This window comes from Anabrus simplex, chromosome 2 (assembly GCF_040414725.1).
Source record: "Anabrus simplex isolate iqAnaSimp1 chromosome 2, ASM4041472v1, whole genome shotgun sequence".
Classification (NCBI taxonomy): Eukaryota; Metazoa; Arthropoda; class Insecta; order Orthoptera; family Tettigoniidae; genus Anabrus; species Anabrus simplex.
The window spans coordinates 275,752,860-275,765,806 of NC_090266.1; the positions used below are offsets into that span (position 1 = coordinate 275,752,860).

General features: G+C 38.9%; 1 protein-coding gene across 1 annotated transcript in view; it reads right to left on the reverse strand.

The window, feature by feature from the left end:
• Window positions 1–12,696, reverse strand: part of LOC136864052 (uncharacterized) — a 218,510-nt gene extending 205,814 nt beyond the window's left edge. The window contains exon 1 of the mRNA XM_067140582.2: window positions 12,491–12,696. The gene's annotated coding sequence lies outside the window, so the exon portion shown is untranslated. The remainder of the gene's footprint in view (window positions 1–12,490) is intronic.
• Between the last annotated feature and the right edge of the window lie 251 nt (window positions 12,697–12,947).

The window sequence follows — 12,947 nt, forward strand, 5'->3', positions numbered from 1 at the left end:
GTCTTAGTTCGTGAACTATGGCCAACGGCAGATTGACCTCAGTAAATGGTCCTGGGAGCCAGGATACCAGTTGCTATGGAAAAGGAGCGAGCTCTCAGACTTATACTGAGTCGTGGTCCTCCTTGTGGTCAACCCACTACGACTACACAATCCACTGGTGATATCTGACCCCTTAGAGGAGAGATTCTCACTGGGATTGTGTGTCCGTAGGATAGCATCCCGCTTCAGAATTTTTATGGAGCATACTCATTACATTTTAAGCACACCTCGGACCTAAGGGAGTAGTGGCGTCCCACTTCCATTTGACAGATGAGGGACTCCTTGGAGGCAACTTGGCGTACAAAATGGAATTCGATGGGGAGCTATCAATATTAATCAGGCTTATAGAAGAAAGAAAGTAGAACTGACTGAGTCAGCAAAGAAGATGCGTCTGGACATGTTAGGTGTTGTTGATATTCGGGTAAGAGGAGATAACAAAGAAGAGACTGGAGATTATAAAGTGTTCTTAACAGGTGTTAAAAATGATGATGATGATGATAATGATGCTTGTTGTTTAAAGGGGGCCTAACATCGAGGTCATCAGCCCCTAATGGTACGAAATGAAAGAACAAAAATGTCAAATTCATCCACTGACCAAAAAATAATAATAATGTCGTCGTGAAGAATGAATGGATGGACATGAACCCAACAAAAAGAACAAAAAAAAAAGGAAACAAACAACCAAAATACAGTGGATTAGACTCAAAGATCATACATAATTAATTACTGACCAAGGGACCACTCATAAAGCACGATGATGCTTGATGTCGAAAGGGGTGCAAAATCCATGTCTAAGGCCCCACAGAATGGTACATGTCGCGAGTAAAGTAGAACCATGGTATTGGCATGTTGGGGTACTAATCAAAAGTAGCAAAACTCACGGTGTTCCACACAAGACGGTACTACTCACAAGTATGGTACTTCGTACAGGTAACACAGACCTATGGTGTTTCTCACACAATGGCGCCACTCATAGCCAACGCAAACCAATGAGTTTCCTCACCTAGGTGTACTAGGCACGGATGCCGGTCCCATAGGCCCCGTGGTGTTCCTCACAGAGTGGATACTAATCAAAGGCAACGCAGACCCACGGTGTCGCTCATATAGTGGTACAACTCACAGGCTACTCCCAGACCCGCGGTGGTGCTCACATGGGTACGACGCACGGGTACTGGAAACCCCCAGGCCACGCTCATTACTACTAAACACAAACCCATTTCATACCGAACATAGGGGTACAACTCGCAAGTACAGGCAACCCATGGTGTTCCCCGCGTGATGGTACGAATCAAAAGTAGTTTCATGGTTCTAATTCAATCATCCCTTGGTCGCCCCTTTTAGTCGCCTCTCACGACAGGCAGGGGATACCGTGGGTGTATTATTCGTCAGCCTCCCCCACCCACAGGGGGGGTGTGTTTGGTCCGCGAGAGGTATTTTATTTCCCTCAAGTCCGCCGGCAAGCCGGTTAGGACCCCTCTATCCGCCACCTGGGACACGCCACGTGGGAGTATCACCTCTCCCCCTGCTACGCCTGCGTAGCAGGTGTTAAAAAGGGAAAGGCAGAGTCTGAGTCTGAGGTACGACTTTTGATTCAGAATACAACTGCACACAACACAGTTCCTCCTAGGCATGTAAATGACCGTATGATGTAGGTAGATTTAGCAGCTGGAGGAATTAGGATGAGTATTGTCTCAGTGTATTCGTCTGACTCGTTGGCTGAATGGTCAGCGTACTGGCCTTCGGTTCAGAGGGTCCCGGGTTTGATTTCTGGCCGGGTCGGGGATTTTAATCGCTTCTGATTAATTCTTCTGGCTCGGGGACTGGGTGTATGTGTCCGACCCAACACTCTCCTCATCATATTCAGACACAATACCAACCACCACAGAAACACGCAATAGTGCTTATATCCCTCCGTATAGGGTTGGCGTCAGGAAGGGCATCCGGCCGTAAAACAGGGCCAAATCTCCATGTGTGATGCAGTTCGCATCCGTGACCCCACAGGTGTGGGGAAAAACGGTAGGAAAAGAAGAAGATTGTCTCAGCGTATTCAACATATGATGGTACAGACAAGGATGAAATTGATAGGTCCTATGAAACACCAAGTGACATTGTAGTGAGGCTCAACAGCAAGGATAGGATAGTGCTAATGGGTAATTTCAAGGCGAGAGTTGGAAAAAGAACTCAATGATATGATATGTGGCAAAAATATGGAAGCTAATACAAATGGGGAAAAGATTCCTGGACCTCTGTGCAAGTAAGGGATTAGCAGTTACAAATTTCTTCAAGCATAAGGCTATTCACCACTACACATGACAGGGTAGGGACACCAGATCCATAACACACCAATAATAGCAGACTTTGAATTCAGGAAATTAGTTAGAAATTCCAGGGATTTTTTGACGATACAGCCCACAAACTGATCTGTAGTGAATTCTCTCTTTTTTGCAAGTTGCTTTTACGTCGTACCGACACAGGCAGGTCTTATGGTGACGATGGGATAGGAGAGGTCTAGGAGTGGGAAGGAAGCAGCCATGGCCTTCATTAAGGTATAGCCCCAGCATTTGCCTGGTGTGAAAATGGGAAACCATGGAAAACTATATTCAGGGCTGCTGACAGTGGGGTTCAAACCCACTATCCCCTGAAAATTATCTCTAAGGCCTAGGGTAAAGAAAGTGAAATCTGTCTGCAGACAAATATAGACAGAAAGTCTCCAGAGTGAGGAAATTAGAAAGTACATGGATATGATTACTGAAAACTACCAAACAATAGACAGGAAGCAGCTTCTGAAATAGAAAGAGAATGGGTGGCATACACGAATGCTGCAATAGAAACAGCAAGGGAAAGCCAACAAACAACTGTGAGTAAAGATGGGAAATTATGAAATGATTTAAGTTCGGGCAACTTTTTTTTGTTGTTAAGAAACCATATTTTCCAGTATCGACTTATTAAATGTAATAAAAACTTTCCAGTCATACACACAACAATTTCAATTCTTTGTATATAATATGTGATTTTTACAGGTACACTTAGCGTTTTAATTTGCATTTGAAATTGTTCTTTGTCTGAAAGACTGGAAAGTTTTTATTACATTTAAGGGCAACTCGTAAACGTAAAAGGAAAGCGTATCACAAATAGCTCCGAACAAGGACTGATGCTGAAAGGGAATTGCACGCAGAGCAAAACAACAAACACTGAATCCAAGAAGAAGTCATGGGGAGATTTGGTAATAACCTGGAAAGGCTTGGTCAAGTGACAGGGAAACCTCTCTGGACAGGTAATGAACAGTGTTTTGGGTGAATCACTGGGCAGGTGGAAGGAATAATTTGAAAATATTCTCAACATAGAAGGAAATCTTCCTGTTGAAGTTGTGGTCAACCGAGCTCATGGAGAGAAGGACAATGATGTTGGTGTAATTACGCTTGAAGTGGAAAGGATGGTTTTACGTATGGAACACCTTGAGGTAGATAATCAGTAGAAGTACACGCTATTTTTAAAGTATCACATCAGCTAAGGAGTCAGAATGAATCAGGTGCAGGTTACATGACGACTGACTCGAGGTCAGGGGAAAGCTTAGGCTGTGGATAGGCGAGATAGGAGTAACCAATGAGATAGCTTTATTTGAACGGCCACATGACCCAATGACGTACACATCGTCCAATCCTGACGTAGTGACAATCTAATACAGCTGATTATAATCACATGGTTTACAATCGTAACTTCTAGAAATAAACATGAAAATTGCAACAGAATATATTACATTCCTTCCTCCTTAAGATCTTGACTACAACAGGTCAGGCCAATGTAGTATACGCCTTCATTAGAAAACACAGAAAACACCAATATATACTAAATACAAAAGTGATTATGTAACTAAATGATTGTGTATGATTCATAAACAACCATACAATTTGAAAAAAAAAAATCAAATCAAATTAACATACTATCTTGCTATACAATATTATACAATACAAAAGAGTGACCTATTCTGAATTGAACCTTACAATAGGTTTCCTGTCTTGAATTGGATAGCGTCTAGTTGCGAGAGGTGACGTAACAGTTAGCTGTGAGGGTTGCAGAGATCGTCTGCTAGCTGCAACTGGACTATGACGTGGTGGTGATGCAGGTTGTGAAGGGGGCGGGGAGCGAGAAGTAGGAGAACTCTGTTGGCACTCAGAGGCTGGTGTCAGCAGAGGAGTGGTAAGTGAGGGAGAGTCAACTAACTGTGACGTCACTCGTTGTAAAGGATTAGCCTTACCGCGGTCAGTGCTAAAAGCAACTGGCCCTGACTGTAACCCTATTAGCTGGTCTATATGTCTTTTCCAAGTCAACCCAGACTCGAGTCAAATAAAATACGTACCTGGGCCTAGTCTATGTATAATCCTACCTTCTACCCACTTATCTCTTCCTCTGTAGTCTTTAGCTAATACCGGTTGTCCTATAGTTAATTGTCTAGTGCAACTACCTCCTGCATTAATTATTTGTTCGTCCTGTTTAATTGCTACAGCTTTCTGCAAATTAGGTCTGATCAAATCTAACTTAGTTCTCAAAGGACAATTGAACATTAGCTTAGCAGGAGTTTCATTAGTAGTGCTATGTACAGCGTTACGATAAGCTATTAAAAATCTACTCAAAGCTAAATTTACACCTTCATTTTAAAAAACTGCACATTTTAAACATGTTTTAACAGTTTTAACTGCATTCTCAGCCTGCCCGTTAGAAGCAGGATGGTATGGTGCTATCAACATTTGCCTTATCCCGTTTTGTTTCAAAAATCGAGAAAATTCTTCAGAGGAAAAGGGAGGGCCATTATCACAACGAGTTCGGGAAGACCAAATCTACAAAATATAGGACGCAATTTCTCAATGACTTGCTTAGCTGAAGTTGAGTTACATATAAAATACATACAAGGTTTAATCCACCTACTCAATACTTTACATAAATTGCGATGTTTACAAAAACATTACAAGTTACGTTATAAGTTATGTTTTTGTAAATATCACAATTGTTTTTGTAAACATCGCAATTTATGTAAAGTATTGAGTAGGTGGACTAAAACTTGTATTTATTTTATATGTAATCTTAATTCAATACGGAACCAATAATGAAGTTGAATTAACCGTTTCAATTTCCAATCATTTGCTATGAGCGTCCATCACAATCAAATACAGTTTTCCTTTGAAAGGTCCTAAAAAATCTACATGAATTCTTTGCCATAAATTGGGTGGAAATTCCCATACATGAAGTGTACTTCTATTAGGACTTTCCCGCTGGGCAAGACACGCTGAACAACTGCTTCGATGTCCTTATCAATTGAAGGCCACCATAAGTACGATCTAGCTAATGATTTCATTTTAACTACTCCAAGGTGTCCACTGTGTAATTCATTTAACAACGACTTTCTCAATGACATTCGAATTACGACTGTAATTATTTGAACGGCCACATGACCCAATGACGTACACATCGTCCAATCCTGACGTAGTACAATCTAATACAGCTGATTATAATCACATGGTTTACAATCGTAAGTTCTAGAAATAAACATGAAAATTGCAACAGAATATATTACGTATGGTAAATAAACTCCACTGTCATAAAGCAGCAGGAATAGATGAGGTTCGACCTCAAATGGTGAAATATAGTGGGAAGGCAGGGATGAAATGGCTTTATAGAGTAATAAGATCAGCATGGAATGTTAGTGTGGTACTTTCTGATTGAATAAAAACAGTAATAGCACCTACATCTAACAAAGGGAACAGGAAGGATTGCAACAACTATCGAGGTATTTCACCAATCAGTATACCAGACAAGGTGTTCACTGGTATTTTGGAAGGGAGGGTGCGATTGGTGGTTTGAGAGTAAGCTGGATGAAAACCAGTGTGGGTTAAGACCACAGAGGGGCTGTCAGGATCAAATTTTCAGTATGCACCATGAAGGTAGACAGTTATGTTTATGTTCTGTAGATCTAGAGAAGAAATATGACAGAGTGGTGAGGGAAAAGATGTTAGCCATACTGGAGGATTATGGGATCAAGAGTGGATTATTACGAACAATCAACGGCATTTATGTTGACAATTGGGCTGCAGTGAGAACTGATGGTAGAATGAGATTTTGGTTCAAGATTTTTACAAGGATTAGACAAGGCTGTAATCTTTCACCTGCTTGTTCATAACTTATATGGATCATCTACTGAAAGATATAAAGTTGCAGGCAGGGATTCAGTTAGGTGGAAATGTAGTAAACAATCTAGCCACACAGATGACTTGGTCTTAATAGCAGACTGTGCTAAAAACCTGCAATCTAATATCTTGGATCTTGAAAATATTCACCTCTCGGTTATGAATTTAACCCTGACAGTAACACCATACGTTTTTCTGACATGTTGTGCGAATGAATGCCATCTATTCCTCTTAAGGAGGGGAGAGTTATCCCCTCCACTACCTCTATTCCTTGTTCATTCCATCTGGTAACTTTAATGTAACTTTAAATAATAGGCTTTGAGTGACACGTCTTTGAAACGTGTGGTGTAACTAAAGCGATATTTATAGACGTGTTACTGTCAGGGTTAAACAAACCCATTACACATATATCTTGTTGTATATCACAGCACAACACTTTTTTATAAAGCGCGCCCGCACGCACGTACACATGAGAATCAAGCCTGTAAAGGTCATTTTAACAAAGCCAGAAATAATGGTTAAATTTAACACGCAAATCATGGTGACCAGACAACCCGGTTTTACCAGGGCAGTTCCAGTCTTGAATGCTTAGTCCTGGTGTCCCAAAAAAACTTACTTGGGACACAAAATTGTTATAGTTTTTAGAAATTGCTTACTTGCTCATAATAATGGTTGTATTAGAATGATATGAACTTCTAAAACATCAACACCTTTTTGATTATTTTATTTCTCAGGACTACCTTTTCAATCTTGGCACACACTATTGTGTGTCGTCTTCCTGGTAGCAACACAAGTATAGAATGCATATTCAGCCTTATGGTCATTTATTGGAATAATGAAAAAATCAACCTTCACTTAATTCAGTAATTGCAGTTTTGATTGTGAAAATACATTTTGATGTTTCCTTTAACCCTCTAAGCACCAACGTCCTTTTGAAAACCCGGTTAGTTTCCATCTGAAAAATGCCAACGTCCTTTGAAAAGGACGTTCAGTATTTATTTTTTATTATTAAAAGTAAATTTCCTTTCAGAATTTCCCAATATAGTTCGAGACTATTTTTGCAATAAACAGCCTCTTATTTTCAAGGCCACTGTTTCAGTATATCAGTCCAATCAGCAGGCATATTTATTGGTGCGCTTTACTTGGCGGGGCAACAACACTAGCAGTCTTGCTGTGTACCTTGTCCGCTCTGTGTCTAGTTGCTCTCAATCTTTTACTTGTTCATTTATTGTTGTGAAAATTATTATATATTCACTGTCCTTGAAAAAACATAAGTGTGTTTGAGAGGTCTTGGAAAATATACTTGTACTGAATTTTATTATTATTTGTAGTATGTTATGTAAGTGTTATGTAAAAGAAGTTTGTACCGTATTTCATTGGTATTGACATATAAATCAAACGAGTGTGATTAGACTTGTATTTTTGGCTCATTTGGATATGTAAACTAATTAGGCTACTTTTACTACAGATTTATTTTAGGTAGAAAATTAATGAAATTTTCAATATAGCTTCATAATAGGTTGTAATATCCACGATGCAAAATTTTTTTTGTTCTACCTAAATGTTATTGCTAAACTTTTGTTTTGTTTTATTTTTAATTAATATTTTTGGGTTCTGGCTGCCAAATATTTACTAATGGTCATAAATGAACTGAGTAATGCTTTATTCATATAGGCAATCATATTAGTAAAACAACGAAAATTTTCAAGTTTCCACCTACAATAACAACTGAACTGTGAGTGATCAAACAAAAGCTTGCAAAAAACAGAAACTGGCCTTGGTGCTCAACGGTAGGAAAACCGTAATAGCACGCGGTGCTCAAAGGATTAAGGACTTATATACCCAGATCCAAACTCAAACAATCCTAATGTGAGAAATACAAGTCTCTGAAAAGTACAAAACAGAAAATGGGCAGGGGCAGAGCACGAAATATTTACTGAAGCAGTCTTACGATGTCCGTAAATGCAATGAAAAGGACAGGTGAACCGGATTTTTGGTTTCAAACTCTGGTCACCCTGTTCATAGTAAATATTCCGTCTATACAGTTAATATTCTAGAATACACCATATAAGCTTGTAGTTAAACAGATGGAAAAAGTATTCTGAAAATTTTGACATTGATATTGCAAGGAAAAAGGATTAGGCCTATTTGACATCAAGAAATAAAATTCAGGACACATGGTACTAAAATGGTAAGTACTGAGCAGCCATTCAGTGATATGGATAAATTAAAGGATACTTCTGATTTTAAGAGAAATCTATTTTGGGGTGACTCCTAACCTTTAAAAGTAGCCCTAATTATTATATGCAATTTATTACCAGAGCAAGTAGCCCATATGCAAATAGATATGCTATGTTAAACTGGAGATGATATTTTATTTAGAGCAGGATAGCCAAACTTGCATGAAAACAGTGAACTTAAGTAACGTGAGAAAAGAACAAGTCCAATATATCTGGTCACAAAGAATCAATAATAATAATAATAATAATAATAATAATAATAATAATAATAATAATAATAATAATAATATTTGCTTTATGTCCCACTAACTAATTTGCGGTTTTCGGAGATGCCAGGGTGCTGGAATTCAGTCCCGCAGGAGTTCTTTTACATGCCAGTAAATCTACCGACATGAGGCTGACATCTTTGAGCTCCTTCAAATACCACCGGACTGAGCCAGAATCGAATCTGCCAAGCTGGGGATGAGAAAAACCAGTGCCTCAAGCGTCTGAGCCACTCAGCCCGGCCACAAAGAATCAATCTGGATAATAGTAAAACTGAACATCAGAGTAATAACAGAGGAAGTTCTATACATGCCTTCTGATCATATACCAAAATACAACTTTGAAAAACCATTTGAGACCCAGATAAAAAAAAAAAAAGAAGACTGGGATATCAACAAATGGAATACTGAAAAAGAAGATACTGGTATAGTGTGGTGGACTGATTGCTCAAAAGACTGTGGATGGCACAGGAGGGATCAACGGGGGAAGACCTGAGAGATCAATCCAGATGAGCCTGGGCAGACACACTAGTCTTTCAAGCTGAAATGATAGCTATCACAACATGTCTTGAAGAAAATCTGAAAATGAACTATGGGAATAAGAACATTTTCATTTTTACGGACAGCCAAGCGGCCATTACAGCACTAGAGGCAGTCCGGATAATATCCAGAATTGTCTGATATTGCCACTCACTTCTTCTGAAGCTCTCAAAGTACAACAATGTCAAAATTATATGGGTACCAGGGCATGCAGGTATAGAAGGAAATGAAAAGGCAGATAAACTGGCCAGAAAAGCGGCAGAAACACATTTTGTAGGCCCAGAACCTGTATGCGGGATTTCCTATGGACAAGCCTGACACTACATAGGAAAATGGGTACAAAAGAAACAAACTGAGAACTAGAAAAATAGTCCAGGGTGCAGGCTTGCAATGGAACTGATAAAAGGACCAAACAAGAAGCATACTAAAAAAACTGTTGAAACTCAGCAGAGAAAATATAAGATGGGTAGTAGAACTGTTGACAAGACACTGCCATCTGAAAAAACACCTACGGTACATAGAATTGGAGTAATAAGAGACAATATATGTCGGAAATGCAAAGAAGCAGAGGAATCAGCTGAACACATATTTTTTGAATGTGAGGCGCTGGGTAGAATCAGACTTTCCACTCTAGGACTACCAGGTGAAGAGAGAGAAAACATCCAAGAAGACCCAATAACCTGCAGCTTTTTGAAGGGAGCAGGTATATATAGGTGGGAATGAAGGAAAAACATGGTAGCAAAATATCTTAGAGGTCGAAGCTAATTAGGAAAGAATATTTAGAGGCCCCACAAAGAAAAGAAGAAGAAGAAAACTGAACATAGGGTTACAGTTAGCAATAAATGTTCAAATAAGTTTTCAGTAGCACTATAACTCCTTTCACTGCAGGATAGATGCAATGTATCAACCAGAGCTTACATGGATACTAAACTAAATTCAATAAAAACTAGCATAGCTAGTGCATAAACAATTAAGGAAACAGAAAATGACAAAGATGGGAAAAGAACAAGATAACAATAGATTACACCAATACTTTTAGATTAGGATGATATTTGAAAGTGTCACAAATGAAGACGAGAAAATGATAACTGCATAATCTGACAATACTGTTTTCAGATAGAATGTTCATCTCTGACAATACTGGATCCAAAAAAAATGACTAGTCCAAAAGGGAACACAAACAAGACTGCGAATTTACACATAGGTCTTGAATTGGATTTGTCATGTCTTTTGACAACAAACTGCATTACCAAAGAGAAATACAGATGTCACCCTAGAATGATATATAGGCTATCAAGTAGGCTATGGTAGATAACCACATAACCTTGCATTTTCATGAAGAGTATTCATTAATAGGAATTATTGAAAATCATGTCCGACTCGTTGGCTGAACGGTCAGCGTACTGGTTCAGAGGGTCCCGGGTTTGATTCCTGGCCGGGTCGGGGATTTTAACCTTCATTGGTCAATTCCAATGGCTCGGGGGCTGGGTGTTTGAACCGACCCCAACATCCCTGCAACTCACACACCACACATAACACTATCCTCCACCACAATAACACGCAGTTACCTACACATGGCAGATGCCGCCCACCCTCATCAGAGTGTCTGCCTTACAAGGGCTGCACCCGACTAGAAATAGCCACACAAAATTTAAAAAAAATTAATTGAAAATCATCATTGTTTACCTTGATTACGTAATAAAGCTGCTGCTCATTCGATCAAATGGTAAAAACAACTCTGGATTTCTGGCATATTTAAGTTTCTGTAACTTTAAAGCTTTTCAGTCCGTCAAAAATTACAACACAAAACACATGTAACACTATGACATACCTGTACAATAACACACTAATAAACAAAGAATGACACGTTTTGTTCTACAAGAACATCCTCGCATCATTCTATCAAATTGCTTTAAATAATGTGTATATACAATTTTGTTTATATTGCATAAACTTGTCAATAAATTTTGAGCTGTTGATGTCGTGAACAAGTGAGAAAAATTACGATTTTAGTAGTCCTCCACTGTCACCTTAGTAACTTTGTGAAAGTTTTCTGTACTTAACCTAAGCTGCTGATCGTCTGTTACCTCAGTGACTAAGTTTGGACCGTGTAGGCCTATTATTTTACAGGTATTTTATAGTGTTACATGTGTTAGGGTTAGTGTTTTCAACAGACTAAAAACCTTTACCGTACACAAACTAAGTCAACACTGAAAAATATGGCTCCCTTCTTAAACATTTTGGTTCCTGCTGACTAATATTCACTTATACTGAATTGTTCGTGGTTTCAAAGTATCTCTGTATACTTTTCAAAACAACATAGTCATTGCATGGATTGCATTGTAATCTACAGTAGACTTCCCACACTCAAAGGCACTTCAATGAGCTAATAAGTCTATATTCCAAAGTAAAACAAATTGTACTTATGCAGCATGACAGAAGATGATTACATGAAAGAGTGCAACAACAACAACAACAACAGAATGTTCAATAAATTAAATAGCATATCAAAATGTAATATGATATATAACAAGATACTGGTTGGCATAAATAAGCACATTATGTCAAGTGAATAAAAGTCTATATGCATCAATTTCTACCTGAAATGTTTACAAGTCTGAAGAAACACTGCAACTTCATTAGGAATAGCTCTCATAACGAGCACCAAGTTAAATCGCACACTTACTGTTAGCTGTGATACATGCCAGCCTCTGTTATCAAATATCAATCACTACAGCCATCTCACAGTTTACTAGATCAGCCTTTCGAATACACAAGACTGAAAAAAATTCTTAAATAAAATGTCCTTTGCTAATTAACGACGTATAAATAACGAAATGAATCCACTTACTATATATACACCATATAAACAAAACACCCATCATATACCCCCAATCAAATTCCACATCGGCAATCAACGCACTTTTTATAGGGAACACATATCGCACACACAATCAGTAAGGTCACAAACGAAGAACTGAAGACTGTGGTTACACTTAACCAACCTTTACTCGGACCCAGAATTTGCAACTGGAGACAGAGTAATTCTCCCCATGCACCCCAGTATAACCGGGACAGGACGAATGGCCAACTCAATATATTTTAGGTCGAACAGGCAAATCGCACCCCGTATGTACGAACAGCAGGAATATATTCTGTAGTCAAATGTAAATAATAACACAACCCAGCAATACAAACGTCAATGACATTCTACAACACCTATACATACTTCGAAAACGTCAAAATACACCATTCTCTTGACAACCAGGCGATGTCGGTGGACCTGGAGGTTCTCACGGGAATTACGGCAGTTTCTGACCGGCGATATTTGGCATGCCTAACAGTGAGAGCATATAAATCAGTTTACTTAGTCATTCTAGCGAAACGCTTTCTTTTCACATAGGCCAAACCCAAACTACCCGACACAACGGCCATTTTCTTCTACACACACTGTATTTTCTCCATAGATTAACATGTTACAAGAATTTCTCCTTGTCACTCGAATACACACATGAGATGATCGACCTTTAGACATACATATATTCGCGTTCCCTTCGAGATATCGAAAATGGGCGTGTATCTGTCAAACGTTGTCACCAGAGTGCAGCATAACCACAACAGGTCCCATACGTGATGCGGCTAATGGCGAATGTTATGTAAATTTTATAGTTTATGACATTTACAAG